Raw genomic sequence first — 14,389 nt, 5'->3', positions numbered from 1 at the left:
TTCCAAGAGTGTTTCCAGGTGGTATACACTCTCCTACACATTCCCAAATGACTGAAATTCAGCAAAACAGTCCTTATATTTGTTGTAATTGGTGGTCTTTTGGTTGAAAACCCCATCTCTCTCTAAAAGTTGGTGCCTCTCTTCATGAGGTTCTTTGGCTGTATTTTTTGCATTTTCTCCTTCCCAACACCATATCCAAGCTTGCTAGTGTGTTTTCCAAGATTCCAAGAGTGTTTCCAGGTGGTATTCACTCTCCTACACATTCCCAAATGACTGAAATTCAGCAAAACAGTCCTTACATTTGCTGTAATTGGTGGTCTTTTGGTTGCAAATCCTAATTTCAGTCTTTCTTTCTCAAGTTAAACCATAGGGGAAGCTTTCCGAGGGTTCCCGTCATCCACTTGAAGACTTTTGTCGCGAAGAAACGTGATAAATTGAAGATTTCAACACTCCAGACACTTCCATTGCGAAGACTTCCGTTGTCATCAACTCTACTAAGCTTTAATGTTCAATTATGGAAGCAAGTAGCAGGAGGGAGGAGCTGGACTCCCATGTTCACATATCGTGTGTAGTGTCCTACGTGCTCTCTTGCATATTGTTTCTACCATGTGTTGGTGGAACAATAGAGAGCAGATAGTAGGGAACATGGGTACTTGTGAGGGTAGTGTGAATTGGAGATCTTCACTGACAACAATATTGCTTGCAATAATGTATTTATTTGCATTGTTATGGAAATCTGGGCAGAAATGCGCATGATACTATGTACTTCATTCTTCCAAGATCAATAAACATTATTTGAGGGAGGGGTCGGCCGTTTTGGCTCATTGTGCGTCTACATGTTGTATTGTGCTTGTTGTCCATTAACTCTCGATGTATTTAAGTGTATTGATTAGCATTATGCTCAACCAAACATTCTACACCAACCAACTGTTTTGTTTCACTTCTATTGTGAAAGACGATCACTGGGAACACTAGCTATCTCTACACTTAGAACACTATGGACAGTCGTACAATGAATGTGAAGATGCCAACACAACATGCTTTCAATGCTTTACAGGAAGAACAAACTCATGTGGTGCATACCAGGGAACAAGAACATGTGGGACAGCCGTCGCGTGGTAAAGAGAAAATGCAAGAAGAAGAGTCCATAGCCTTAAGGACTGAACTTCCTCGTATGCAAGCTCTTCTTTATGCACAACAAGATGAATTGAAGCTTACCACCATGATTTATTGATACATGATCGTTTGAAGGCCAAGAAAACTGAATCTTTTATATTGCTTGGAGAGCCTTGGCACATGCGCACTGATCTGCACAAGGCTTACAAGACCAACAAAATTACCTTCATGCTGCATAAAGGCCCAGAGCATGTGATTGATGCTGGTGAAGAGGGTGATACTATCCCCATTGTATCCCATGTACAAATTAAGAAAGTAATGAAAAAGAGTGTTTTTGCAAACTTGATTTTTGTATGGGATCATGTTGAAGAAACTAATATGCATGTAAACACTCTTAGTGATGATAGGCTGAAATTCTTGCAAAGAGTACAAGGATTGTTTTGCTGATGAGTTACCAAATGAGTTGCCACCCATACAATCGGAAAATCATTGCATTGACCTTGTGTTGGGTAGGTCACCACCTAATAGGCTAGCCTATCATGTGAGTGCATCCCAAAAAGAGATCATGAAGCAGGTAATTGAGCTTCTTGAGAAGAGTTTGGTTCAACCAAGCTCTTCCCTATATTGTTCACCCGTCCTCTTGGTTCAAAAGAAGAATGGATCTTTTTGTATGTGTGTGGACTATAGAGCTTTGAATAAGCTCACCATTAAGAATCGGTTTTCGATTCCACACATACACGACATCCTTGACAAGTTGGATGGATTGGCATGCTTTAACCGAATTAATCTCAAGAGTGGTATCATTAGAAGTGTGTGGTGCTTGAGGATGTGCATAAAACTACGTTCAGGACAACATTTGGGCTTTATGAGTATCGTGTTATGCTTTTTGGTCTTACGAATGCCCTGGCTACATTGCTTTTTTACAATCATTAGAGTCGCTGCTACGTGCAGTTTCTTTTAGATTGACTGAAATATCATGTATTGTCTCTTAAATACCTGCAATAGAATGATGTATCGCATGTTCCATGGGTACAAGAAATTTACAACTGTCTTCTTTGATGACATCTTAGTCTTCTCAAAGACTGAAGAAGAGTATAGAGCTCATTTGGCTATTGTTTTTGAAGAACTCAGTAAGCATAAACACTTCATTACTGTAAAGAAGAGTGAGTTCTTCTTGTCAGAGATACACTATCTTGGGTATATGGATCCCGCAAAGATTGATGCAATTCGAAATTGGTCTAAATTGAGATCGGTGCATGAGTTTTCTTGGATTATTTCTCTTACTACCACAGGCTCATTTGGCACTTCGTATGGATTGCTTCTCCTTTTGCAGGACTTGTTTGGTTGCCGAGAAGCATAGAAGGCAATTTGATGGTAAAGAGAATGATTGGGTATTGCTGAAATTTGAGAAACCAAGACTTATCAAGAGGCCTGACAAAGAGGGTGCATATTCTAAACTTGCAACCAAATGCTATGGGCCTTTTCAAGTGATCAAGAAGATCAATGAAGTGGCTTTTAGGTTGGCATTTCTTAGTCATTGGTATATACACAATGCTTTTCATGTGAGTCTCCTTCGTAAGTATGTAGGATTGGAGCCTTGTGAACCGGTCATTGAGGATCCACAAGAAGTGGATGAGCTTGAGGAGATTTTGCAGCCAGAACAGACTGTGTATCACAAGGAACGCAAGCTTGCTGTTGCAGGCAAAGTTGTCGGCGTTACCTTGTGAAGTTCAAGAATTATCTTCCCATTGATACTAAATGGGTACAGGAAAAAATCTTTAGAGATTGTCCACACTTGCTTTACACGTATTTGGATGCTTTTTAGCTGTGGACAACTATTTAGAAGCCTGTGAGATGTCAATATTTGGCCACCCAAGTTTTCCACCCGTGCTTTCTCATTATGTACATTGGACTAGCATCCGTGGATGGCAGTTGTATATGTCGGGGATTGATACCACTCATGTGATACTGTGGATTCGGCTTTCCGTTGGGACTTGTGCTTGTGTGTACATGCCCGAAAATGCCTAGAGGACTGGTGCTCCATTGGGTCTGGTACCTCGTGTAGTTGCCTGGAACACGTGTACTTTAGTATAGTCTCATGAAGGGGGATTGTCCATACCAATGTTGCATTGCATAGCATCTTTATATACTTGCTTGCAAATTGAATTTGCATGTTGTTTTCATGCTTGCTTGACCAATGTGTAGTTCTGGGTAAGGGGATGCCCACCCGTGAAACTGTCTGCTGACATGGTTATGTGGCATGTGACAGGTGGTAAGTATTGGTTAAAACCTCGCCTTAGAAACTAGTATTTGATTATAAGTAAGTGTATACACATTTTATTAAGTTTTGGGCGACGAAAACTCACTTATAAATTTTGACCAGCTTGTGTTCGCACACATTGATGTCCCGAGGTACACAAATCTCAATGCCCACTGCCCATACCTTATCCCCTTTGTTCAAAGAGAGCAACCAACCATGTGTCCATTCCAGCTTGCACCCCAACTCACTTTCCCTTTCTGCCTGACACCCAGGGTGGACATCGCATCATCTCTCTCTTCCTTCTCTCTCTAGAAGTTGGCGTCTCTTGTCATGAGGTTCTTTGGCTGTATTTTCTTCATTTTCTCCTTTACAATACCATATCCAAGCTTGCTAGTGTGTTTTCCAAGCTTCCAAGAGTGTTTCCAAGTGGTATTCACTCTTCTACACACTCCCAAATGACTGAAATTCAACAAAACAACCCTTATATTTGTTGTATTTTTTGGTCTTTTGATTGAAAACCATAATTTCAGCCTTCCTTTCTTACGATGAACCATAAGAGAAGATTTCCGAGGGTTCCCTTCATCTACTTGAAGACTTTTGTCTCGCGAAGGAACGCGACCGATTGAAGATTTCAACACTCCAGACGCTTCCAGCGCGAAGGCTTCTACTGTCATCTACTCTACTTGCAATTGGTAAAAGCTTTAATGCTCAATTATGGAAGCAAGTAGCAGGAGAGAGGACCAGGAAGGTATCCTCTGTCATCCCAACAAAATGAAAAAGTACTGAACTAAAAACCTGAATCTGGGTGTGCAATAAGTACAGTGAGTGGGGGAGGGGATGGAGCTCTACTACTAGGAGAATGTAAAGCTATATGCATGGAGTATACAATCATGATATGCAACCTAGCAAGCTCCATCCTGTACCATACTGGGGGTATAAAATGGTATACATCAATGAAGGGGGTGTCCACAGCTCCCTGAAGAACATGCTTGGGTCTGCTCTGAATCGAGCCAGTCGTTCCGCACCCTCTTTGTGAAACTGAGCTCTGATCTCTGCCATCTCTCTCTGGTATAGGCGTGGTGTCCGAAAGCTAGGTGTCCTCTGTCTCCTGCGGACTCTGAGTGTCTCTGCTCTCTAGAGAGTAATTCCCTGCTGTGTAGGGGCTGGGAGTGGGATGGATCTCTGAAAAAATGTAGTAATCTGTGTCTGTCGTCCCCCCTCTGGAGCTGTCTGAGCCTGTAATGATGTCTCTCTGTGACGCTGTATGTCTAGAATGAATCTCCCGAGTATGTGCTGGTCTGTTGCCTCAAAGATCTGGCGTAGGAAATGCGGCTCTATGAATAAAATGGGATATCTCTCTCTGATGGCTGTATATGCTCTGCATCTGCATACATAATGCTCCTCACTCTCCACCTCCTCTCTGCACAATCTGCATACCCTCTCCTCTCGGGGGATCCGTGCTGCTCTGCCAGTCTCGATCTCCAATCGATGTGATGAAACTCTAAGCTGACCAATAGCCACTCGGGAGCCGTGTGGTAAAAAGCCCTCCATGTATCTAGGCCTCTCTATAAATCCATCATCAGTGATACTCATGAAGTGATCTCTGTAGTATAGCATCTTCGGTGGAAGAGGCTGTGTAGGCGATATCCATGTCTCTCGTGTATAGAGCTGCCATAGGTCCTGTCTCAATACTCTGTTCCTCTCACTATGAGAGACGGATATGTGGTGCATCTCTGTCATACTGGAATGGTGGTAGATGATCCATGTCTAGGCCATGCTGTGAGAACCAATGTGTGACCTGTGCATACCATGATCCTCTGTCTCTTGCCTCAGCCAGTTGTCTAGATGCCTCAAAAGCTCTGTATGACAATCTGTCCTGTGGCATGTCTCTGAATCCGTCTAGCAGGCATATAGTCTGGAATATGGCCTCTACCATCATAGGAGGCGCAACAACCTCTGCTCGGATAATGTCATGAGGTACTGACGGTTTGATGCGTATCATGCGTGCCATCACGAGGGCCTGTGGTCTCTCTATCTGTGTCCACCAATGGGTAGCAAGGCCTGGCGCCCATACCGCTGCTCCATACATCAGTGCCGGTGTGACTAATGTGTCAAATAGCCACCCCTTCGTCCGGGGCTCCTAAAAATGCGCCTGGTGGCACTGTCTCTCTAGCATAGCCAATGCTGCATATCCTCGTGTCAATCTAGCTCTGGCTTCTGAACCCATGGTGAAGCGTGTGGCTGCTGCAGAGAAGGTAACCCCTAGGTACACGTATGATGTCACCACCTCCACTTGGTGTCCTGTGAGAGTGAATGTCAGCTGACTCCTGCCTTGTCTCGATGTAGGAAAGACCATAACCTTGGTTTTCCCAAGGTTCACAGTAAGACCCCTCTGTGTGCAGAAATCATCGAGTGCATGTAGATGCTGCTGTAGACCTCCTGGAGACTCAGACACTAATACAATATCATCAGCATAAAGCATAATATGTACTGAGGTACCTACTAAATCAACTCCATCTCCGCCTCCCCGTGTAATGAAGTCAGCCACCTGATCAATGTATAACCCAAATAGCGTGGGGGAAAGTGGGCATCCTTGCTTCACACCAATGGTGCTAGCAATAGTCTCGGACGTACCTCCTGGACATCTGACTCGCCCAAAAACCTGCTCATATAATGCATAGATGCCCCATGTCATATCTACTGGTATGCCAAGAGATTGCAGGGGCTGAAAGAGCCTCTCTCGAATCCACAAAGCAGCAATAGAGCTTTCTCTTCCTCACTCTGGCCTCATCAATCATACATCCCAAAGTGAATACATGGTCAGTGGTAGAGAAAGCTCTCCTGAAGCCTGCCTGCCCTGATGAGCGTAAACCTGCTCTCTCAGCATATAAGCTAAGCTCTTGCTCCAACACTGCACCATAGTTTGGCCAACACGTGGCCAACCATAACCGTCCTGTAGTTGCTCAGATCGAGCATATCCCCTGTTTTGTGAATCGACACAATGGTGTGCATCGTCCACTCCGCAGGCAAACCCTCTTGTAGTGCCCTGTTAAACAGGTATGCAAGGAAAGGAGCCAAAGAATCTACTGCATATATGAGATGCTCACCCTGCAGGCCCATATGGTCAGCGGCCCGTCCATGTTGTAGGCGGCGGATAGCTTCCTTTACCATCGAGTGGGTAAAGAAGCTAGCTGTGGTAGGTCGAGGCTCCTGTGGCTGAGGTATAGGTGGCTGCTGTGGGGCGTGGTATGATCTTCCCCAATAGGACGAGGTGGAATGGAGAATGAGGTGACAAGCTGTGATGCCTCCTTAGATCCCATAATGTAGTCTACCACCGTGCCTCCGGTCCGTGTATGACCCCCATGTGGGAAGCATGTCAGCCCTCTTGATCCTGGCTACTGTAGCATCCTGTTATAAATAACGAGATGATGCCTGGCTCCCAACTCTAGTAAGTGGTCCCCATAATGTCCTCTGTCTGGTCTAGTGTCCTCTGATGCCCGACTAGCCCCTATCTCCTCTGAATCCACAAGGTGGAGGATCTCCATGTCATCATAGTCGTACACCTCACACTGTCTGCTCTGTGTGTGGGCATTGAAGTCGCCCGTAAGAAATACTTCCCCTAGTGTAGAAAAATGCATAATCTCCTCTGACAGACAAGTGTATGGCGAGGCTCCTGTCTCCTACTCCTGTGGCATGTCCTCTGTAATGACATAGGAGGATCCTGATGGAGGAAAGTAACATAGGGCTATGTATATAACCCTGTCCTGTGAGAGCTGTAAGCTAATCCACATGTATCTGGCCTCTGGATCCTGTGCTACCACTCTCAATCTCCCCTGTAGCTCCCGTCTGAATAAAACCGCTACTCCCCCCAATCCTCTCGAGGTACCGTGGCGTGTGGTCCTCGTGTATGCTAACTCCCATTGGAATCCCTCTACTCGAGGTAACCCTCTCTCTGGGCTCTGATGTGTCTCTGTCAGAGGTATGATGTCTCTCCCCACCATAACATGCTTCAGTTGTCCAGGTTGCACCCATAGTGAACCATTACAATTCCATACTGCCATGTGTATCTCTGTCAGTGGCCTGGTCTGTGTCCCATAGGCCCCAAACCGCTAATCCATGGGCCGGCCATCAATGATGACCCGACCATCTCGGTAGAAGGCCTTCTTGCCTTCTCTCCTCGCGTGTAAGACTTGTGGTATGCAAGCTCTCCTATGCTCAAGCTGCATCCTCGTGTGATCATCATCCAAGAAAATAGGAGCTCCCTCTAAACCTCGTAGTATGACCCTCTTCCTCATGAAGGTGACTCTCTCCGTCTCTCCAAACTGTAGGATGAGGGCTCGCTTTCGTGTTGAGTCTTTCCCGTCTCTCCATGCTTTGGTGAAGGGGAGAGGGTCCTCTTCCCTGTAGCCTAGCTTCATGCATAGAAGCTATCCATCTTTCTCGGGAGTGGAGTTGGGTGTCTCGGCTATACCTGTGACTCGAATGTTGAGGCGGCGGGCATGCCTCATCTTCTCCTCCTCAATGGTGGTGTGAATGATTTGATGTTCTTCCCTTTGAGTCTCCTCCCTCACTTCTTTGCGGATGTTCTTCTTCACCACCTCAACCCATCCTGACTGCTTGGCTTCGAGTTTTCCCTCCATGTCCTTTGTGATCTCCTTGGAGATCTCTTCTTTGATGGCCGTGAGAGTGTTCTCATTGATCTCCCCTTCTTCCTTCTCGGTGTTCTTGACGGCTACCAGTTCTCTCTTGAGAGAGAGAGAGAGAGAGAGAGAGAGAGAGAGAGAGAGAGATTTTCTAAAAGCTGTATCTGTGAACCAAAAAAAAATGTATGGCTTAGACATGCCTTTTGAGAAAGAACCAAAAAAGTATTGTGATTATCATGAACTTCATTGTCTGATTAACTGATGTACAGGTTCCAAATTTTTGAGGACCAAATGAGCCTGTGCTTGCATTTGTACGCGTGCACCTGCACCTACATTGTGGATGCAAGTCCAGAAAAGGGAAGAAAATAGAATGAATGCTGCTACAAGCTGGCAGCATCAGCTTCAAAATCTTATAGCTTCACAAGTTGTGGAGCAAGATCAAGCATGATCATGAAATGGGAAGGGCATGAGCAGGGCAGGGTAAGGATGAGGATTGGGCCGCTCCTGCCATTATATACAAACATTCTCAGCTTTACAACCAAGTCCAATATATGACCTGATTTGATGCAGCTTTTTACAAGCTATACCACATGCTTGTGCCTGAAAAATAAATGCTATTTGGGTTATGGTAAATATTGGTATCTTTCAAGTTCTACTGGCAGTGTTATGTTGATCTGACCCCTTATTTGGGAGTGTGTGAGTGATGATTCTTTCTGTGCTTCCCTAATGGCAATGGATAAAGTTTGTTTTCTTGTTACATGAGTCAACATTCTATACCTTGCGATCAGGAGACAGGACATGTTTGATCAAGGCATGCCCATGTAGTGGTCAAGTACTCATGCTGGCTTGTGGAATAGATGTGCCCTTTGATTTTTTTTATAAATTTTTTGGTGCTCTGGACATGCTAAAATAATATAGCATATTTCAATGGTGCCCAAATCATAAGGTCATAGGTGTAGCACAATCTGTCATCCAGCACATTGGTTTGGTACCCCCCCCCCCCCCCCTCTTCCCTCTCTCTCTCTCTCTCTCTCTCTCTCTCTGTGTGTGTGTGTGTGTGCCTGCATGCGCACTCGCTCAAGCCTCTCGAAGGTATGGTCCTCTTCAAAACATCTATCTTTGTTCTAAAGACAAAAGATACTTTGGGTTTTGGGACGTAGTCCCTATCATGTACAATGCCACAGATGGTAGGCAAGACCAATATATGGTCTTAGAATCAGAAGGGAATGCATGTGTGTGCTGTTCAATTCAATACTAGTTGCTTTTTCCTTTCTATGCCTGTGCTATATAAGCCTCAAATTCCCTTGCGACTAACAGTTTTGTTTTGCAGGAGCATTTTTATCATGCTGTTCATGTAAAGCAGTTACGCCATATGTAGGAAGAAAAGCCTTACAGGGATCCTTGTTGGGTATGGGGGAAGCTCTACACACACACACACACGCGCGCGCGCACGCGCACACAGCTCGAACATAGAAAATGTGAGTGCGAGCTGGAAAGTTGTACTTGATAATGACAATGTGAAAGTACAAAGTACAATATAAAAGACCTAAGCCGAAAAGGCCAACACATTGGAGTGTGTTTCCATGGGAAAAAAAACCCATGTCCAGTCAGGGTAAAAAGTGCTCGTGGATAGATTTGAAAAGAGAGGAGTTCGATACCAGGGTAGAGAGGCAAAGGCTAATTAGCTCTCATTATTTCAAACCATCAACACATACAAGATAAGGGAAGCTCCATAGCTTTCTTTCATTGCATACCACAAAACAGAGCACCTTTTTCCTAGTGATTAAGTTCACACTGAAATAACCTAAGTCTAATGTTCACACACTTGGCCAGTTGGACACGGCCATTATTGTCCACCCACACACTAGACCAGAGTCCACACGCTACCACTATCCACCAGATCCCGATGAGCTTGCATTCTCAACACTCCCCCTCAAGCTCGCTATATCTATCTCATGTACTCTAAGCTTGTCTCTGAAGTACTCAAACTTATCTTTACCAAGTGGTTTGGTAAAGATATTTGCAACCTGTTGTTCAGTCTTCACATATGTCAACTCTATCTATCCATACAACACTTTATCCCTAATAAAATGATAGAGGACCTCTGTGTGTTTGGTCCTCACATTATAGACCGGATTGCTTGCCAACTGTATGTTGCTCATGTTGTCACAATGTATGATAGCTTTCCCAGCACATTGCTGTCCATAATCTTTGAGTAGCTTTTTTAGCCATAACACCTCACATGCAACCATAGCTGTTTCTCTATACTTTGCCCCTGTGTTAGATAAAGCGACTATGGGTTACTTTGCTACTCCAACTCACCATTGCACTTCTCAATGTGAAAGCATAGCCACTAGTAAATCTTCTGTCATAAGAACTCCTTACCTAATCTGTATATGTATGTATATCCATGAACATCCATAGCTTTGTCATACTCATAAAGGAGTCCATAATGTGATGTAACTTTCATATATCTCAGGATTCTTTTCATTGCATCCAAATGTTGCATCCAGCTGTGGTTTCCTTGGGCTTTTCAAACTGACTCACAAGTCCAATCGCATAGAATGAATTTGGTCTAGTGATAGTCATGTATATCAAACTACCAACCATCTTTTTATACATTGTGACATCCTCACTCTTTATCACAATCAGTCCTTAGCTTCACATTTTTTTCCAATGGTGTGCTCATTGGCTTACAACCTGTCATGTCATACTTTGCAATGCATACTGTCTTTTTGAACCAGCTAAATGCTTTTCTTTATTTTCACCACTTCAATGCCAAGAAAGTATCTCAATTCTTCCAAGTCTTTTATGTCAAATTCACCACATAATGAGCTTTCACATCAGTAATATCTTCGCTTGAATCACTTGTCACAATCAAGTCATTTACATAGATGACAATCACCACAATATCATGTGTTGTCATCAATGCTAATGAGATACTTGCTTATCTTGTCTCTCCAAGCATGTGGTGCTTACTTCAATCCATACAAGGTCTTTTTCAACGTACATACATGTATATGATATTTGGGATGGACAGTCGTATAGCTGCTCCATGAACACTTCTTACAATTCACCATTTAGAAATGCATTCTTTATATCCATTTGATGCATTTTTCAACCATTTGACGTAGCCAATGCAATCATAGATCTCATTGTTCACATCTTAGCTACGAGGTTGAATGTTTCATCATAATCCAAACCATGTGTCTGGGCATATTCCTTTACTACTAGCCTTGCATTGTGCCTCTCTATTGATCCATCCAACTTACATTTCACTTTATATACCCATTTGCAATCAATGACATTCTTTTCACTTGGTAATGCAACTAAGTTCCATGTATCATTATGTACCAAGGTATCCATTTCTTGGTCCATTGCTTTCTCCCATACATGCTTTCCGATAGCTTCTCCAAAACATGATGGTTTCACATGCTTTATCATTGATGTCATGTATACATAATGCATTGCATACTCATCTTATGTCAATCTCTCGACTGGATACCTAAGCCTTTGCAACGTTCTCAAAACCTGTGGATCACTTTGTACACTGTGTGCTCTAGCATGTGGAGGAACATCTCTCTTGCCTTACACCTGAAGTACGTAAGGTTGGGATGCCAAGTTCTTCATTTAAGCTTTCCGAGCTAGATGACTTATAACCTGTTACGTCAATTATTTCAACCTTCTTTGCCTTTGTCAACAACACTTCCACTTGTGCTCACACTACCATGTCTCAACCTTTCTGACCATGGACTTATATTATCACTTTCCCTTGATGTTTCACCTGGCCCAAATAATGAAGTAGTGCTCTTTTTTGGCAAGTTCACGTGCATATTTGCATCTATGTCATCCACCATAACATCATCTTTGTTTTTTTATACCAACTTGTCAACTCATTAAGCACCACATCTATAGAAATGAGCACTTGTTTAGTTTCTGGATTGTAATATTTGAAGCCTTTCTATCTTGTGCATAACCAATGAATATGCACTTTTTAGTCTTTGGGTCCAATTTCCTTCTCTTCTCATCCGGTACATGTACATAGGCAATACATTCAAAAACTTTGAGATGTCCAATGTTTGGCGTAAAACAAGTCATTCTCATCTCAGGAGTACTCTCATGTATGGTAGCTATAAGTGTCTTATTCAAAATGTACACTTGTGTCACATACTTTTATCCAAAAATACAAAGGCATACTCTTTTCATTCATCAATGCTCTTGCTACTTCACTTATCATACGATTCTTTCTCTCAACAACTCTATTTTGATGAGGAGTATATTTGTATGTAAGTTGCCTTTTAATACCATGGTCTCTTAAGAATGCATCAAATGCATGTGAGATGTACTCACCACCACCATCTGTCCTCAAACATTTGATCCAATGATCATATTGTTTTTTCACAACTGTGTTGAATATTTTGAACTTGTCCAAGGCTTCGCTCTTCTCTTTTAAAAAATAAATCCATATCATCTTATTGAAATCATCAATGAATGTGATGTAATACTTGCTCTCATTTATTGATTGGGTTTTTGCGGAATCCCATATATCACTATGCACAACCTCAAGTGGTCTTTTTTTTAACTCATTTGACTATCCCTGGAAAATTGCTTGTTTCTTAAATTGGCATGCATCACAAACATCATATGGACTCCCGTCATATTTGAATCTAGATAGACTACCAACAATGACTTTTGTTTGCATAGATTTTAGTTTTTGAATATTTAAATGACCAATCCTCTTGTGCCAAATATCAATGTCTTGCATTATTCCACGACTATGAGAAAACATGGCTGACTTCAATTATGGAACGCTTGCATCTAGCTTGAATAATCTCTCTTTTTTTTTAACCTTTAGCAATCAATTTACGGCCATGCTTAAAGTCCTCAACAAAACAACCATGCTCATTAAATGTCACTTACAATCCTTGTTTCAGCATTTGTCCAACTGATGTCAAACTCTTTGTAATAGATGGCATATACAACATCTCAGATATAGTTTTCACCCTGCTATCATGTATCCTCAATGATGGCACACTACCAACATGTGTAATAGGATGCTGAGTATCATCACTTGTATCAACATAACCTTGATTTTGTGTTGACATCATGTAATCAAATCACTCTTTATGACATATCATGTGGTTTGATGCACTTGAATCCATATACCATGTGTCATCACTCTCTGCGTGATGTCATAGTACCTATCACATGCTTCATGGCAAACAAATGATGTGTCTTTTATTGTTAGATGATGCATAATTTTCATCATGTACTCTACTACCACAAATATCATTTTGCTTTTTGTAGCAATCTCTAGCCATATGTCCAAGTTTGTCACAATAATGACACTCAATGCCATGTATATTTTTTTGTTGTAGTTGCTAAACGACCTTCCTCTACCACGAGATCCAAACCTCTAACATTCGGGTAAAAACCTTCACCACCATGTGCACCAAATGATAGCTATGAATCTTGTTATGGTGGTGGCCTATCATGCCAACCACGTCCACCTGTACATCCTCTCCTCCAACTAGACCCCCCCTGTCTCTAGCATCTCTATGAGTGTAGAATACTTGGTGGCTTCCTCTCCTCACCTGTCACTAAATTCCAAAGTCCTTCGTCTTTCAGAAAGTTTGTCATGCGGTACTTCCAAAACCGGAAGCTATGTCTATTAAGCTTTTTTTCAATAATCTTGTCTGGACTGTCACTCATTTTGCTAGGCACAATGTTCACTCTAAGTATTGCAAATAATCAACTCAAACATACATGCATACATGTACTTCATCACTAATGATGTTTGCACATTTCACAATTTTTATGGCGACAGAATCCAGGACTTAAAAGCATTGTTTGTATAAGTTGAAAATAACTTGGCGTCGCTCACGAAATCTAAGAAACACATCTAAAACAATCCTCCACTTTTCGAAACACTCCAATGAACTCACACTTTGCATACAAGTTCACTATGTCCTCTTATGACAGGTTTTGTCAAGCTTTCTAATTCTTCAAATCACTGAGAAATGATCAAACCAACTGTAATCCATATAAATTTACATCCATAAATGCTTCATGTTGCATATGGGCATCATCCAGGCTCATTACATGTCAAATACTTGTCAAACATTACTCTTTGTTTTGATATGAACTTACAAATAGTGATTAACAATCTTTAATTTGGTTTTAATCGCTTCAAATGTGATCCAAATTCAAGGTCCATGCATTCATTAGCTTTTAATCATTTTCCTAACTCCATATGCGAGGAATTAGCCAAATGTTGAGTGTGGAGAGAGTAATTAGTGATTTAGTGATGCTCTGTTTACTAATTACATGTTAATGACCTTGTTAATTTGCTCTAAATCAGCTCCTTCTC

General features: G+C 42.3%; 1 protein-coding gene across 1 annotated transcript in view; it reads left to right on the top strand.

Annotated features, from left to right (window-relative positions):
* The window catches only part of CPSF100 (cleavage and polyadenylation specificity factor 100), a 125,583-nt gene extending 116,802 nt beyond the window's left edge, over nt 1-8,781 (top strand). Inside the window, exon 19 of the mRNA XM_086806586.1 lies at nt 8,289-8,781. The gene's annotated coding sequence lies outside the window, so the exon portion shown is untranslated. The remainder of the gene's footprint in view (nt 1-8,288) is intronic.
* The last annotated feature ends 5,608 nt before the right edge of the window (nt 8,782-14,389 follow it).

The sequence above is a fragment of the Cibotium barometz genome, chromosome 12 (genome assembly GCF_041138505.1).
Source record: "Cibotium barometz isolate CiBa-2024 chromosome 12, ASM4113850v1, whole genome shotgun sequence".
Classification (NCBI taxonomy): domain Eukaryota; kingdom Viridiplantae; phylum Streptophyta; class Polypodiopsida; order Cyatheales; family Cibotiaceae; genus Cibotium; species Cibotium barometz.
Note: the sequence above shows the minus strand (reverse complement) of the source record. Positions and strands in the feature narration are given on the sequence as shown.